This window comes from Rhincodon typus, chromosome 18 (assembly GCF_021869965.1).
Source record: "Rhincodon typus isolate 14 chromosome 18, sRhiTyp1.1, whole genome shotgun sequence".
Taxonomy (NCBI): Eukaryota; Metazoa; Chordata; class Chondrichthyes; order Orectolobiformes; family Rhincodontidae; genus Rhincodon; species Rhincodon typus.
This window is the reverse complement of record NC_063349.1, coordinates 58,210,491-58,226,974: the sequence shown is the minus strand read 5'-3', so window position 1 is coordinate 58,226,974 and position 16,484 is coordinate 58,210,491. Positions and strand designations below refer to the sequence as shown.

The window sequence follows — 16,484 nt, the reverse complement described above, 5'->3', positions numbered from 1 at the left end:
CCTTCCCCCATGAAAGGGATTGACAGGGATGAGATGTTTCCCCTGGCGGGGATGTTTAGATTCAAGGTGCACAATTTTATAAATAAGGGACACCACTTCGGACTGAGATTAGGAGAATGTTTTTGACTCAGGTTTGTGAACCGTTAGAATTCTCTGCATCAGAGGGCTTTGAAAGCTGAGTCTTCGAGTTTATTTGTAGTAACTATTAACTGATTTCTAAATACCGGTGACATAAAGGGATGTGAGGCTGGTGTGGAAAATGGGTATTGAAGTGGATGATCAGCCATGATCATATTGAATGTCAGCACAGGATTGATGGGCTGAATGGCCTAATCCCATTCCTCTGTCTCTAAATGGCTGCCTTGCAAGCATACAGTTACCAATAATCACTCAAACATGACAGGAAACAACAGAAATATTTTTGTCCTCAGAATGTGTCCAGGCAGTTGAAAACTTCCTGGTCTTTTGGGCTGCATTTCAGTTACCAAAACCACTTTCCTTTCAGGTGATGATGTTGAAAGCAGTTGTGGTTATGTATTTTTATCCGTCACCAAGTTTCCAGAAACACACTGATGATTGTTATTGCCAACCGTTGTCTGTTGTCTCTATGAAGTGTCTGAACGGACGGGGCCAAGTCCCTTGTCTGTAAAGCAGTCTTCTCCCCATCGCAGGCTATCTGCAGCAATGAAAAGCAGTGGAATTGTTATTGAGAAGAGAATTGTGAGAATGAGGCCAAGGAGTTGAGAGTTATGTTCTGAAGTTGTCTTTCTTGAAGTTTGAGGCATTGTTTACTTAGATTGAATTTCCTGCAATGTGTTATTGAAACTTAGAGGCCCCGTTAAACTGACAGCTTCTCTGCTCCTATGATGCTGCTTGGCCTGCTGTGTTCATCCAGCCCTGCACCTTGTTGTCTCGGATTCTCCAGCATCTGCAGTTCCTACTATCTCAGCTTTGACATACTTTTGGGTTTCCTATTTTAATTATCCTCAGCACCTTAAGTATCAAATTGTTTGTTAAATTTTCTTCAGCTCCTCAGGACATTTTATTTTCAAGATGATATAAAACTGCACTTGTTGTGAAGAAAGGTACCCGAAACGTCAGCCTTCCAGCTCCTATGATGCTGCTTGGCCTGCTGTGTTCATCCAGCTCTACACCTTGTTATCTCAGATTCTCCAGCATCTGCAGTTCCTACTATCTCTGGTACCAGAGTTGGTTGGGCAGAGCACACAGCATTGCTCTGAGAAGGGAAAGGTTACTTTTGGGTGTAGCAAAGCCATGGAGGGATTTGTAAATTCTATCGAAAGAAGGGGTGAATTGAATTTCTTGTGCCGAGGGTATGATCAGCAGTGTTCTAGTCAGTTTGAAGTTCAGGATGCCAGCTTTTAGATCTTTACAAAATCACATAAAACCTCCCTCCAGATTAGTAGTTTTAGGAGTATTGCCAAGTTCTGAAGAACAATAACATTTGCACTGTGTAAGCTTATCTTCAGATTTCAAAAGCAATCACATCAAAATGGATTATTCAGAAGAACTTCTAAATCATTGGAAGAATGCATATATTACAGAATTTTCCCGACCAGGAGTGTACATTGTTTTAATGGGGCTTGCCTAAAATGCCCAATAGAACCTCTTGTTTCATCCATCATCTTGATGTGTCTTTGTACTGATCAATGATCTTTGCTCAATGTGCAGCCCTGTGTTGGAAGTGACCAATTTTGTTTGAATTATTTGCTGTTTTGCATTCAGAAATTGCATTTGATGTCCATTTTGGTCGACATTCTGTTATTGATGCTTTTGCCTGAGTTGTTTGCATTGTTATTTGTTTAGAGCAGCACTGTGGCTCGACGGTTAGTACAGCTCCTTCACAGCGCAAGGCACCCAGGTCTGATTCCAGCCTTGGGTGACTGTCTAAATAAAAACCGAAAGAACTGCAGATGCTGTAAATCAGGAATGAAACAGAAGTTGGTGGAAAAGCTCAGTAGGTCTGGCAGCATCTGTGAAGAAAAAAATCAAAGTTAACGTTTCAGGTCCAGCGACCCTTCCTGAGAACTCATGGTAGCTAGGAAAATGTCGGTTAATATGCAGAGGATAGGGTGAGGGGAGGGAATAAGGATTAAACGATAGGTAGTGATAGAGTCCAAAGAGAGAGAAGAGCAGTTGGACAGACAAAGGAGTTGATAATGATCTTGCTAGGAGAGTGAATAGCTGTTAATGGGGACTGTTAATGACTAACAATAGGTAGTGTGTAATGGCAGGCTGTGTGATAACAAGGCCTGGTGTGTGGGGTAAGGGGTTAGGACGTGGGAGAGTTCAGGCGCTAAAATTATTGAACTCGATATTGAGTCTGGAGGGTTGCAGGGTCCCCAAGCGGAAAATGAGGTGTTGTTCTTCCAGCTTGCATGAGGTTTGCTGGAACACCGCAGCAAGTTTGAGAGGGTGATGTTGGCCAGGGAACAGGTGTGTTCAAGTGGCAGGCAACTGGAAGCTTGGGGCCCTTTTTTGCTAGCGGAACGTAGATCTTCTGCAAAGCCATTGCCCAATCTACGTTTCATTTCCCCAATGCAGGGGAGATCACATTGTGAGCAGCAAATGCAGTAGACAAGATTGTGGGAACTACAGGTGAAGTGTTGCTTCACCTGGAGGATATGTTTGGGCGCTTGGATACTGGGAAGGGAGGATGTCAATGGGCAGGTGTTACACCTTCAGTGGATGCAGGAGAAGGTGCCATGGGGTTGTTGGGGGAGGTGTTGGATGTGAAGGAAGAGTGGACCAGGGTGTCCTGGAGGGAACGGTCCCTGTGTAAGGTAGACAAGTGAGGGGAGGGGAATATGTGTTTGGTGGTGGCATCTTGCTGGAGGTGGCGGAAATGGCATCTGATGATCTTGTAGATGTAGATGTGGATGCTGGTGGGATGGTAGGTAAGGACAAGGGGAATCCCATCACTGTTGTGGGAGGGAAGAGAAGGGGTGAGGCTGGAAGTGCAGGAGATGGGTCAAACTCGGTTGAGGGCCCTGTCAACAACGATGCTGAGGAATCCTTGGTTGAAGAAGGTGGACGTTTTGGAGGCTCCCTTGTCGAAGTTGGCCTCATCTGAGCATATGTGACAGAGACAGAGGAACTGAGATAATGGGATGGAGTCTTTACAAGAAGCCGGGTGTGAGGATGTATAGTCCAGGTAGCTGTGGGAGATGGTGGGTTTTTGGTGGATATTAGTGGCCAGTCTATCCCCAGAAATGGAAACGGAATGTCGAGGAAGGAAAGGGAGGAGTCAGATAGATCAGGTGAAAATGAGGGCAGGGTGGAAATTGGAAGCAAAACTGATGAACTTTTCTCATTCCGGATGAGAGAGGGAAGCAGCACTGATGGTGTCATTGATTTATTGGAGAAAGAGTTGTGGGTGGGGGCCGGAATAGGACTGGAAGAAGGAATGTTCCATGTACCCCCTGAAGAGACTGGCATAACTGGGGCTCATGTTGGTACCCATGGCCACCTCTCTGACCTGAAGAAAATGAGATGAGTTGAAAGAGAAGTTGTTGACGGTCAGGACGAGCTTGGCCAAACAGAGGAAGGTGGTGGTGGGTGGAGATGGTTCGTGTCTTGCTCCAGGAAGAAGCGGAGAGCCTTAAGACCCTCCTGGTGGAGGATTAATGTGTAAAGGGATTGGACGTAAATAGGAGGCGGCTGGAGCCTGCAAACTGGAAATTCTGAAACTAGGGTAAAGCATCTGATGAATCACTGATGTTCGTGGGTAGGGACTGGACCAGTGGAGAAAATACTGAATCCAGGTAGGAAGAAATGGGGGCAGGAGCAGGCTTAAACAATGGATCCTATTTGTGGATTTTTGGGAGGAGATAGAAGCGAGCTGTGCAGGGATGGGGAACTGTCAGCTTGGAGGCAGTGGCAGGGGAGATCACCAGATGAAATGAGATCAGTTACTGTAATTGATACAATGGCCTGATGTGTCATGGTGGGGCCATGGTTCAGGGGAGGATAGGAGGAGCTTTCTGAGACCTGGCGCTTAGCCTCTGCAATGTAGAGGTCAGTACGCCAGACTGCAGTCACACCAACCTTATCAGCAGGTTTAATAATAAATTCAGGGTTGGATCTAAGTGCACAGTGCAGTCAGTTCGGAGGGAGATAGGTTGGATTGGGTGAAGGGGACAGAGAAATTGAGGCAACCAACATCATGTCAACAGTTCTCAAAGAACAGATCGAAGTGCAGGTAAAAGGCCAGGTGACTGACTGTGTGGGTTTCCTCCCAAAGTCCAAAGATGCACGGTTAGGTGGATTGGCCATGAGGAATGCAGGGTTACAGGTATAGGGTAGCAGGATGGGGTTAGGTGGAATGCTCGTTGGAGGGTCATTGTGGACTTAATGGACCGAATAACCTGTTCCCACACTGTAGGGATTCTATTATTCTATGATTTACTGGTTAATACTCCACTAGGTCAGAGTAGCCGATTGATAGGCACAGCATCGTCTCCAAGTAAGACAGCTCGCCTGACTAACCCGTGTCTGTTTTTGACATCTTGCTGCATTAAAGAAAATTCAGGTTTTTAAGGGCAACGTGTTTACCCCAGTCTTCCAACAAATTACATCAATTGATATCAGGCCTCAGTTTTTATTTTGGACGTGTGATGCAGAAATGTTATTTCCTGCTGGGAAATCAAGCTTCTGACTGATGTGTTGCACATGGGATCTGCATTGCTTTCATAGAGTTTTTCTAAGAAACCCACTCTTCAGAAGCAGTCTGTGGCTTAGTAGGTGAAATGTCATGGATATACACACCTGTGCTTGCTGTGATTTTATGTCGACAGAAGATGATAAATGTTTAAAATTTACCATGTAATCTAGTCGGCATCTTTCATGGCTCTGAATGTAGAAAGAAGGACTTGGATTGAAAGACACAAGAACAATGCATCACACCCCAAATCCATTTGTAGCCAGTGCTGTACTTTGGAAATCGAGTCATTGCTAATTTCCTGAATTATAACAATCATAGAAATATAGAAGATAGGAGCAGGAGGAGGCCATTCAGCCCTTCGAGCCTGCTCCGCCATTCTTCACGATCATGGCTGATCATCCAGCTCAATAGCCTAATCCTGCTTTCTCCCTATAACCTTTGATCCTATTCACCACAAGTGCTATATCTAGTCGCCTCTTGAATACATTCAATGTCAAATTGTGTGCAGCAAAATCTCGTAAACAGCAATGTGATAATAGTTCGATAATCTGTTTTAATGATGTTGATTGAAGGATAGATATTGGCCAGGACTCCAGAACTCCCCTGTTTTTGTTTGAGATAGTAAAAAGCCCCATGGCACATCAAACAACAGGGTTAGACAGTGTCTCAGTTTAAAGTCTCATTGCAAGGGCAGCACCTGCAACAGAGCAGCACTGTCATATTTATGTGTGGTGTCATTTCAAGTAGAGCACTTAAGATGTTTGTGCATTTTGACACTGTGCATCATACTTAGTTTCGAAGACTGGAGGCTATGTAATTCATCAGTTGTTCAGTGCTGAGCCCTGTATAGCTTGACATGGAGAAGTCAAACCTGGTAAATTACTTGTTCTTCAGCTTTGACATTGCAGTTTGGGAGTAAAGATCAAGTGGAATCTTTAAGCAATTAGGTATGTATATTAGGAGCAAGAGGGTTATTAGGGAAAGGGTAGATCCACTCAAGGACAGGAGGGAATATGTGTGGAGCCAGAGGAAGTGGGTGATGTCCTTGATAAATAGACCGCATTGTATTCATCAAGGAAAAAGACATGGAGGATGGTAAGCTTAGAGAGGGTTTATTGATAATCTAAGGTATATTGATATTAAAAAGGAGGAGGCATTGGGTGTCTTGATAGAAAAATAAGGTAGATACATCCCCAGGGCCTGATGAGATGTATTCCAGGATACTGAAGGAGGCAAGGTATGAGATTGCTGAGGCCTTGACAGAGATCTCAGTCCCTCTTTAGCTACAGGCAAAGTCCCAGAGCAGTGGAGAATAACCAATGTAATCTGCAAAGGAACAACATGAAAAATGGTGCAATTGTGGCTATCGAGGAAGGATGTCCAAGTATTCAGGGTGGAGATGATAAATTAGGCGGAGAAATGGCAGATGGAGTTTAATCTGAAGTAGTGAGATGATGCATTTTGGAAGGTCATAAGAACATAACCAGGAGCAAGAGGAGGCCATTTGGCCCATCGAGCTTGCTCCGCCATTCAGTAAGATCATGGCTGATCTTTACGTGGACTCAGCTCTACTTATCTGCCTGCTCACCATGACCCTTGATTGCTTTACTATTCAAAAATCTGTCTATCTTTGCCTTGAAAACAAGATCAAATGCAAGAGGAAAGTGTAGACTAAGTGGCTGGACCCTTAGCAGCATTGATATACAGAGCGATCTCGTGATCTAAATTCATTGCTCCCTAAAAGTGGCAACACGAGTGGAGAAGGTGATAAAGAAGGCATACGGCATGCTTGCCTCCTTTGGCCAGGGCAATGAGTATAAATGTTGGCAAGTCATGCTGCAACTGTATAAGATTTCGGTTCGGCTACATTTGAAATACAGTGTACACTTCTGGTCACTGCTGTGTAAGAAGGATGTGGAGGCTTTGGACAGGGTGCAGAAGACCTTTACCAGGATTCGAATGTGTGAACTAAAAAGGAAAAGTTGGACAAATCTGGATTGTTTTTACTAGAGTGCTGGTAATTGAGGGGCAACCTGAGTACGTGAAATTATGAGAAGCATGATTCGCTGAGACTTATTCACAGGATGAAAATGTCAAATACTCCGGGCATAGGTTTAAGGTAGGAGAGGAGAAGTTTTGTTTTTAAAGAAAGTAGTAGTGTCTGGAACGCGCTGCCAGGAGAGATGGTAGAAGCAGAGACAGTAGCAAAGTTTAAGAGGCATTTAGACAGACTCACGAACAGGCAGGGAATAAAGGGATACGGACCATGTGCACACAGATGGGGTTAGTTTGGAATGGCATCACAGTTGGCACAGGCACGGTGGGTCAAAGGCCCTGTTCCTGTGCTGTACTGTTCTGTGTTCTGGTGCAGCAGGGGCACAGACTGAACTCGGACCTTGTTTTTCAACCATATGTTTTGTCCTTGGATAATGTTTGAAAATCATATTATTTATAATGAAGTAACAAATCTTGGTGACTTCAGGAGTGATTTAAAGTTGGTTTCAGCAGAGGAGTTTCTTTGTGTTCCAGGTAGGAACATGGGAATGCTGAAGGCAATTCAGTCGCAGCAAGCGTGTTACACAGGACAGAACTTTCTTCTTTGTTCACAGGATTTGCATGTCTTTTGCTCGGTCAGGATTTATTGCGTATCCTCAATTGCCCTCGAGAAAGTGGTGCAGTTGTTTTGAACCATTGCAGACTTTGTGGTCAAAGTGCATGTACAGTTCTCTTTGGAATGGAATTTCAGGATTTTGATCAAGCGATGATGAAGGAACAGTGATATACACATGGAAAATAGGTGCAGGAGTAGACCATTCGGCCCTTGAAGCCTGCACCACCATTCAATACAATCTTGGCTGATCACGCAATCTCAGTACCCCGCCCTCTCCCCATATCTCTTGATCCCTTTAGCCGCCAGGGCCACGTCCAGCTCCCTTTTGAATATATCTAATGAACTGGCCCTAACAGCTTCCTATGAGAGCAAATTCCACAGGTTCACAGCTGTCTCTGAATTAAGAAATTCTTCCTCATCTCAGTCCTGACTGGCTTACCCCTTATTCTTAGACTGTGATCCCTAGTTCTGGACTTCCCCAACATCAGGAACATTCTTCCCACATCTAGCCTGTCCAGTCCCATCAGGAATTTAGATGTTTCTATGAGATCCCCTCTCATTCTTCTAAAATCCAGCGAATACAAGCCCAATTGATCCAGTCTTTCTCCATATGTCAGTCCTGCCATCTTGGGAAGCAGTCTGGTGAGCCTTCGCTGGACTCTCAATAGCAACAATGTCCTTCCTCCGACTAGGAGACCAAAACTGCACACAGTACTCAAGGTGTGGCCTCACTGAGACCTGTATAACTGCAGCAAGACATCCTTACTCCGATACTCAAATCCTCTTGCTGTGAAGGAGAGCATGCCATTAGCTTTCCTCACTGCCTGCTGCACCTGCATGCCAACCTTCAGTGACTGTCCCACCATGACACCCAGATCTCAGTGCACCTCACCTTTTCCTAAACTACCACCATGCAGCTAATAATCTGCCTTAGGTAGACCAGACGCCAACTCTCCGACACCACCTCCTACCGCCCCCTTGATCATGACCCCACCCCTGAGCACCAAACCATCATCTCCCAAACCATCCACAACCTCATCACCTCAGGTGATCTCCCACCCACGGGCTCCAACCTCATCGTTCCCCAACCTCGCACTGCCCGCTTCTATCTCCTTCCCAAAATCCACAAACCTGAATGCCCTGGTCGACCCATTGTCTCCGCCTGCTCCTGCCCCACCGAACTGATCTCCAATATCTGGACTCCATTTTCTCCCCCTTGGTCCAGGAACTCCCTACCCATGTCCGTGACACCACCCACGCCCTCCACCTCCTCCAGAACTTCCAATTCCCCGGTCCCCAACACCTCATCTTTACCATGGACGTCCAGTCCCTCTACACCTGCATTCCCCATGCAGATGGCTTTAAGGCCCTCCGCTTCTTCCTGTCCCGCAGGCCCGACCAGTCCCCCTCCACTGACACCCTCATCCGCTTAGCCGAACTCGTCCTCACCCTCAACAACTTCTCCTTCAATTCCTCCCACTTCCTACAGACAAAGGGGGTGGCCATGGGTACCCGCATGGGCCCAAGCTACGCCTGCCTCTTTCTAGGTTACGTGGAACAATCCCTCTTCCGTACCTACACTGGCCCTAAACCCCACCTCTTCCTCCGTTACATCGATGACTGTATCGGCGCCGTCTCGTGCTCCCACGAGGAGCTCGAACAGTTCATCCACTTCACTAACACCTTCCAGCCCAACCTTAAGTTTACCTGGACCATCTCTAACACCTCTCTCCCCTTCCTGGACCTCTCTGTCTCCATATCGGGCAACCACCGAGAAACAGATATTCATTTCAAGCCCACCGACTCCCACAGCTACCTAGAATACTCCTCCTCCCACCCACCTTCCTGCAAAAATGCAATCCCCTATTCCTAATTCCTTCGCCTCCGCCGCATCTGCTCCCAGGATGAGGCATTCCACTCCCGTACATCTCAGTTGTCCTCGTTTTTCAAGGACCGTAACTTCCCCCCCTCAGTGGTCGAGAACGCCCTCAACCGTGTCTCCCACATCTCCCGCAACTCATCCCTCACACCCCGTCCACGCAATAAGAACCAAAAAAGAATCCCCCTCGTCCTCACGTACCACCCCACCAACCTCCGGATCCAACGCATCATCCTCCGACACTTCCGCCATCTGCAATCCGACCCCACCACCAAAGACATCTTTCCCTCCCCACCCTTATCTGCTTTCCGGAGGGACAACTCTCTCCGTGACTCCCTTGTCCGCTCCACACTCCCCTCCAGCTCCACCACACCCGGCACTTTTCCCTGCAACCGCAGGAAGTGCTACACCTGCCCCCATACCTCCTCCCTCACCTCCATCCCAGGCCCCAAGAAGACTTTCCACATCAAGCAGATGTTCACCTGCACATCTGCCAATGTGGTATACTGCATCCGCTGTACCCGGTGTGGCTTCCTCTACATCGGGGAAACCAAGCGGAGGCTCGGGGACCGCTTTGCAGAACACCTACGCTCGGTTCGCAATAAACAACTGCACCTCCCAGTCGCGAACCATTTCAACTCCCCCTCCCATTCCTCAGACGACATGTCCATCCTGGGCCTCCTGCAGTGCCACAACGATGCCACCCAAAGGTTGCAGGAACAGCAACTCATATTCCACTTGGGAACACTGCAGCCCAATGGTATCAATGTGGATTTCACAAGTTTCAAAATCTCCCCTCCCCCTACCGCATCCCAAAACCAGTCCAGCTCGTCCCTGCCTCAATAGCAACAATGTCCTTCCTCCGACCAGGAGACCAAAACTGCACACAGTACTCAAGGTGTGGCCTCACTGAGGCCCTGTATAACTGCAGCAAGACATCCTTACTCCGATACTCAAATCCTCTCCCTCAACCGTGTCTCCCACATCTCCCGCATCTCATCCCTCACACCCCGTCCACGCAATAAGAACCAAAAAAGAATCCCCCACGGTTGAGGCCACTTCGTTAGCTTTCTGAGATACAGAGATCACACTCTGGGGACATATTGGGTTCTAATCCCATCAATTTCCCCAGTACCGTTTCTGGACTAATAAGGATTTCCTTCATTTCCTCCTTCATGCTTGATCCACTGGCCTCGAGCATTTCCTGAAGGTTATTTGGGTCCTTTATTGAAGACAGATCCAAAGTATGTGTTCAACTGGTCTGCCATCTCCTTGTCCATTATGAATTCACCTGATTCTAACTGCAGGGGACCTACATTTGTCTTTACCAGTCTTCTTCTTTTCACATATCTATAGAAGCTTTTGCAATCAGTTTTTATGTTTTCCGCAAGCTTACCTTCATTTTTTTTTCACCTTCCGAATTAAACCCTATGTCTCCCTCTGCTGAATTTTAAATTTCTCCCAGTCGTCAGGTTTGCTGCTTTTTCGGCCAATTTATATGCCTTCTCTTTGGCTTTAACACTACCCCTGATTTCCCTCGTTAGCCATGGGTGAGCCACCATTCTGTTTTACTCTTATGCCAGACAGGCCGGTACAATTGTTGAAGTTCATTCATGTGTTCTTTAAATGTCTGCCTTTGCCCATCCACCATCAACCCCTTCAGTATCCTTAGCCAGCTTATGCTAGCCAATGCATTCCACATACCATCAAAGTTAGCTTTCTTTAAAGTCAAGACCCTAGTTTCAGATTTAATTGTGCCACTCTCTATCTTATTGAAGAATTCTACGATATTATGTGCCACGTTGTGGTAGTCTTCCAATGCATTTGCTCCTCTTGATCGTTTGGATGCTGATGATTGTGGGTTTAGTAGATGTTGAGAGCCTGGCAGTTGCTGGAGTGCACCTTGTAGATAGTATATTCTGCTACCCTGTGCATCAGTGGAGGAAATAAATATTGAAGTTGGTGGATAGGGTGCCAGTCAAGCAGGATTTTTAGTCCTTGATAGTGTCAAGTATCTTGCACCCATCCCATGCATTTGGAGAATATTTGATCAAACATCTGACTTGTGCCTTGTAAATGGACCTTTTTATTTAATTCACTCATGGGAGATGGTCACAGGCAGGGCCAGTGTTTATTGCCTGTACCGAGTAGCCTTTGAGAAGGCGGTGATGAGCTCCCTTCATGAAGCAGTGCAGTCCATGTGCTGTAGGTGCAACTCACATTGCTCTTAAAAAAGGAGTTTGAGGATTTTGACCCAGTGACGCTGAAGGAATTGTGATGTACTTCCAAGTCATGATGGTGAGTGACTTGGAGGGGAACTTGCAGGTGGTGATATTGCCATGCATCTGCTGCCCTTGTCCTTTGAGATGATAGTGGTCATTAGTTTGGGAAATACTATCAAAATTGCCTTGTGAATTTCCACAGTGTATCTTGTCAATGAAATACACTGCTACTACTGGATGTTGGAGGTGGAGGAAGTGAATGGCATCACATTCCAAAAACAATCAAGTGGGCCGCTTTGTCCTGAGCAGTGTCAAGCTTCTTGAGTGTTGTTGGAGCTGCACTTAGCCAGGTTGACTGGTTTCTGTAGTAAATAAGAATGGCTATTTATTATAGTTAACTAGACTCTGACTAAAGGAACAATGATGTACTGTTGACACATAAGTCCACTAGTTAAAATTCTAAAATAAAATCAAGAACACCAAATGCTGGAAATCTGAAACAACAACAGACAATTGCTGGAGAAAGTCGGCAGGTCTGGCAGCACAGTGGGGAGAAAACAGAGTCAGTGTTTCGAGTCCAGGTGACCTTTCTTCAGAACTGAGGTATTAATGCTGAAGACCAGGGCAGAGGGAGTGAATGAATAGAGAGGCATGGAGCCCAGAGAGAGAGAGAGAGAGACGGTGAGGGTGACAAAACTTGATAACATACCAGGGAGAAAGGAAAGCTGATATCCCTTTACATATTATCATTCATCCCTTTGTCTCTTCAACTATTGTGTTTGCTCTGTCTCTGGGCCCTATCTACACCTATCCACTCGCTTCTTTATTCCCACAATCAAACCTCTGTTTTCAGCATATATACCAGCTTTTTCTAGTTACTATCAGTTCCAAAGAAGGGTCACTGGACTTGAAACATTAACTCTGCTTCCTCTCCACAGATGCAATTGGACCTAATGAGCTTCTATAGTAATTTTCTGTTTTAGTTAAAACTTTAACCCACATATAAACCTCCCTGATTATGCTCACATACAGAGACACAAAAAAAATGGGTATTTGCTCAGATGATCCTTTTGCTGATGAGATCTTTATTCGGATGTTTTCACTTGTTTGCAGCAGACTCAGAGTGACTGGTTCATACTTATAAAGGTCAGTGATTTATTAATAGAATATTACAGTTTACAACAACTGATGAAGTGGAGTAAACTAGCTATTTTCATAATACAAAGAATTGCAGATGCTTGAGATCTGAAACAAAAACAGAAATTGCTGGAGAAACCGAGCAGGTCTGGGAAGAAAGCGGAGTTAACATTTCAAGTCCACTGACTCTTCATCAGAACTGTTAGTAGCTAGGAAAAAGTGATATTTATAACATGGCTGGGTGTAGAGTGAGTAAAAACCTTGGAAAGAAAGTTGATCTCAAACTAATGTTGAGTCTTGGAGGCTGCAGGGTCCCCAAGCAGAAAATGACACGCTGTTCTTCAAGCTTGTGCTGAGGCTCACTGCAGCTTGCCTGAGTCTGAAACGTGGTGCGGGAACACAGTGGTGTGTTGAAGTGGCAGGCAACTGGAAGTTCCGGGACAGAACATAAGTGTTTTGCAAAGTGGTGATCTATCTTGTGTTTCATGTCCCGAATATAGAAGAGACCACATTGTGAGCAGCAACTGTAGTAGAATAGACTGAATGAAGTACAATAAAAGTATGCCTGGGGTCTTTGATGAAGAGGAGGAGGGAGGAGGTACACAAGCAGGTATTATACCTTCTGCAACTGCATGAGAATGTGTTGTGGGAGTCCGAGGCAATGTTGGGAATGGAAGAGAAGTGTACCAGAGTATCCCAGAGGGAACCATCCCAAGTTTAGTGACCCTTGTCCAGAACTTAAAATAGCTAGAACAGGGTGTATAATACTGAAGATATTGGGGTGAAGGGGAGAAAGAAAGAGTGAGTGAATAAGCAGAGGGGGAGCCCAGAGAGAAAGAATGATGGGCAGACAGAAGAGATGGATGATGGTATGCCACCTAGAAAGGAAAGCTGATATTGGGGGCCATAGGGTGAAAATAGATTGGCTGTGCTGAAAGTGGCACATGTTGTAACAGGGTCTGGGTATTGGGGGTGGGTAAAAGACTGGACAAGATGATGTTGACGTTCTCCAAATTATTGAATTCAATATTGAGTCCTGAAGACTGCAAGGTCCCCAAATGTACAATGAGACGCTGTTCTTCCAGCTTGCACTGAAGCACAGCAGCAGGCCGACGACAGAAATGTTAGCCACGGAAGGTTCAGCTTAAAGGGAACACGTTGGGTCTTTATTCTCATCATTTCCATTTTGAATGCCCCCCTCCCCCACTATTCTGCTGTAGATTTATCCAGAAGTCAATGTTCCCAATCTCCTTTTAGGGAGGTGATGGCCTAGTGGTATTGTTACTGGACTGTTAATCCAGAGACCCAGATAACATTCTAGGGCCCGGGTTCGAATCCCACCACGGCATATGGTAGAATTTGAATTCAATAAATATCTGAAATTAGCAATCTAACGATGACCATGAATCCATTGTCAATTGTTGGAAAAACCCATCTGGTTCACTATTATCCTTTAGGGAAGGAAACTGACATCGTTACCTGGTCTGGCCTACATGTGACTCCAGACCCACAGCAATGTGGTTGTCTCTCAACTCAATTAGGGATGGGCAATAAATGCTGTCGAGCCAGCGATGCCCTCATCCCGTAAATGAATTAAAAAAACTTTGGTTAGACCCTGTCTTATTTTCATAATATCTGCCTTCCTCCAAACCAAAGCCCTTTTTTTGTGAAGACAATCTTTTTCCTTTTATATCATGAATTTAAAATGTATGATGTGCTCGCTATCACTAAAATGCTGTCCAAATGCCCCCTTGCACACCTGTCCAATTTCATGTCCCAGAATTAGGTGCAGCAATGCAACACCGTTTGTTGGACCTCATTTATAGAAAAAGCTCTCATGTATACATTTCAAGAAATCAGCTTCCTCTCAACCCTTTGCACTGTGGCTATCCAAATTAAAGTTGGGTCGTTGAAATCCCCTAATATACTTAACTTGCTATTGTTTTTACTCACTTCAGAGGATTGTTTACATATATGCTCCTCTTTTGCCTGGGAGTATACAATACATTCCCAACAGTGTGACTGCCCCCTTTTTAATCCTAAACTTTATCCTCAAAGCCTCATTCTTAGACCCTTCCAAGACATTGTCTCTCCTTACAACAGTAATTGGCTCTTTAATTAATAGTGCAACATCTATTCCTCTTTTACACCTTCCCCTGTTCTGCCTGAAGATCCTTTATCCCAGAATGTTGAGCTGCCAGTCCTGCCCCTTCCTCAACCATGTCTCAGTGATGGCAGCAATATCGCAATCCTACATGTCAATCCACACCCTTAATTCATCTGTCTTTAATGCAAGGAGTATTATAGGTGAGGCCACCCAGCCTAGCCTTACTTCCTTGAATGGTCCCAGTGATTCAGGATTCTAAAATTCTTCCTCCTGCACCAGGTCTTGAGTCACGTAATCATCTGCACTAATCTCCTATTTCTGTACTTGATAACATGTGGCAGTGGGAGTAATCCAAAGGTTACAACCTTTGGTGTCCTGCTCTTTAGTCTACTGCCTATCTCCCTGAGCTCTTGGTGCAAGAGCTAATTCCTCATTGTACCATTATCATCAGTACTGATGTGTACCATGCCCAGCAGCTGCTCTGTGACATCCCTGACCCTGCACCAGGAAAGCAGCACGTCATCCTGGAGTCATATCTGCAGCCGCAGAAATGTCTTTCTGTTCCCCTAACCAATAAATCTCCGATCATGCTTACTTCTTCCCCTCCCGTACAGTCAGGCTGCTTGTGCTACAAACTTGGCTGTGTCTGCACTCCTTTGAAGTACCAACAGTCTAACCAGATTACAGGATGGTAAGCACGACCACAGGGAACTCCTGCACCTGCATTGGGTATTCTGCTGTTTCTCTTTGACTGTTGTTGACTGACGTACCACCAGTCCCTTCTTTGCCTCAGTCCCTTGAACTGTGTGCGATCACCTCCCTAAACATACTGTCCGTGACACTGTCAACCCTGAGGATGTGCCACAGTGTCTCCAGCTGTTGCTCAACCTCCAAAACAGGGGACTCGAGTTTCTGGAGTTGGGAGCACTTCCTTCCTTGTCATTTAGCCTACCAGTAGGGTCCATGACTTCTCTCATATGACAGGTCACACATTTCACTCGGAAATAAGAATGCAGAAAGAAAATAAAACTCCCTTCCCAACTTCACATAACTTCCACATGTACCAAACTGCCACACTGCACACTCTGCAGTTGGCACTTTGAGCTGGTTGCACAGAGGCCTCCTTTTTTTGCATCAGCTGTTTCAGGAACTTTTTCTTTAGTTACCAATAATATGCACCATGCTTCAAATATGATCCCTACAGTGTCCTGCCTGACTGGAACGTAATTTCCTACTTTTGATAACATCCTAGCTTATTTTCTAACCAACCTGCTGAGACATGTTATTGTGTATTTCCGGAGCATGTGGGTTCAGGTGCCCTGACTCAGAGATAGAAACACGACAATTGAGCTACAAAAGACCCTGTGATGATATTATATTGGCTTTTCTCATTACTCCCCGCACCTGTACCTGCCTTTTGTGATGAAGACATCGAGCTTCGTCTCAGACCTCCGCAGTCTTTCACTGTTTCAATAATAAGCTTCTTTTCCTTTTGTTTTACCCTTGTCCTAGTACTTTTTATCCTTCCTGTCATGGTCTAGTTATCAATTTGCCACATTAATACCTTTCAGCTTTGCTTTGCCTCTTCATTTAGCCTGTGCACTGCAGCAAACCTATCATTCAGTACGATTGTGCCTGATAATTGCAGCGTTAACTCCACTTTCTTGCCTGACACCCAAAATCCTTGACTCTTGTCACAGAATCCCACAATGGCAGAATTGGTATGGTACAGAAGGAGGTTATGTGCATAGATCACTGAAAGTTGCCACCCAGGTTGATAGCGTTGTTAAGAAGGCATACAGTATGTTAGGTTTTATTGGTAGAGGGATTGAGTTTCGGAGCCA

At 45.4% G+C, this 16,484-nt stretch overlaps 1 protein-coding gene across 1 annotated transcript in view; it reads left to right on the top strand.

Moving 5' to 3' along the window:
* LOC109914045 (palmitoyltransferase ZDHHC17-like) overlaps nucleotides 1-16,484 on the top strand; it is a 113,792-nt gene that overhangs the window by 800 nt on the left and 96,508 nt on the right. The gene's annotated exons all lie outside the window — the stretch shown is intronic.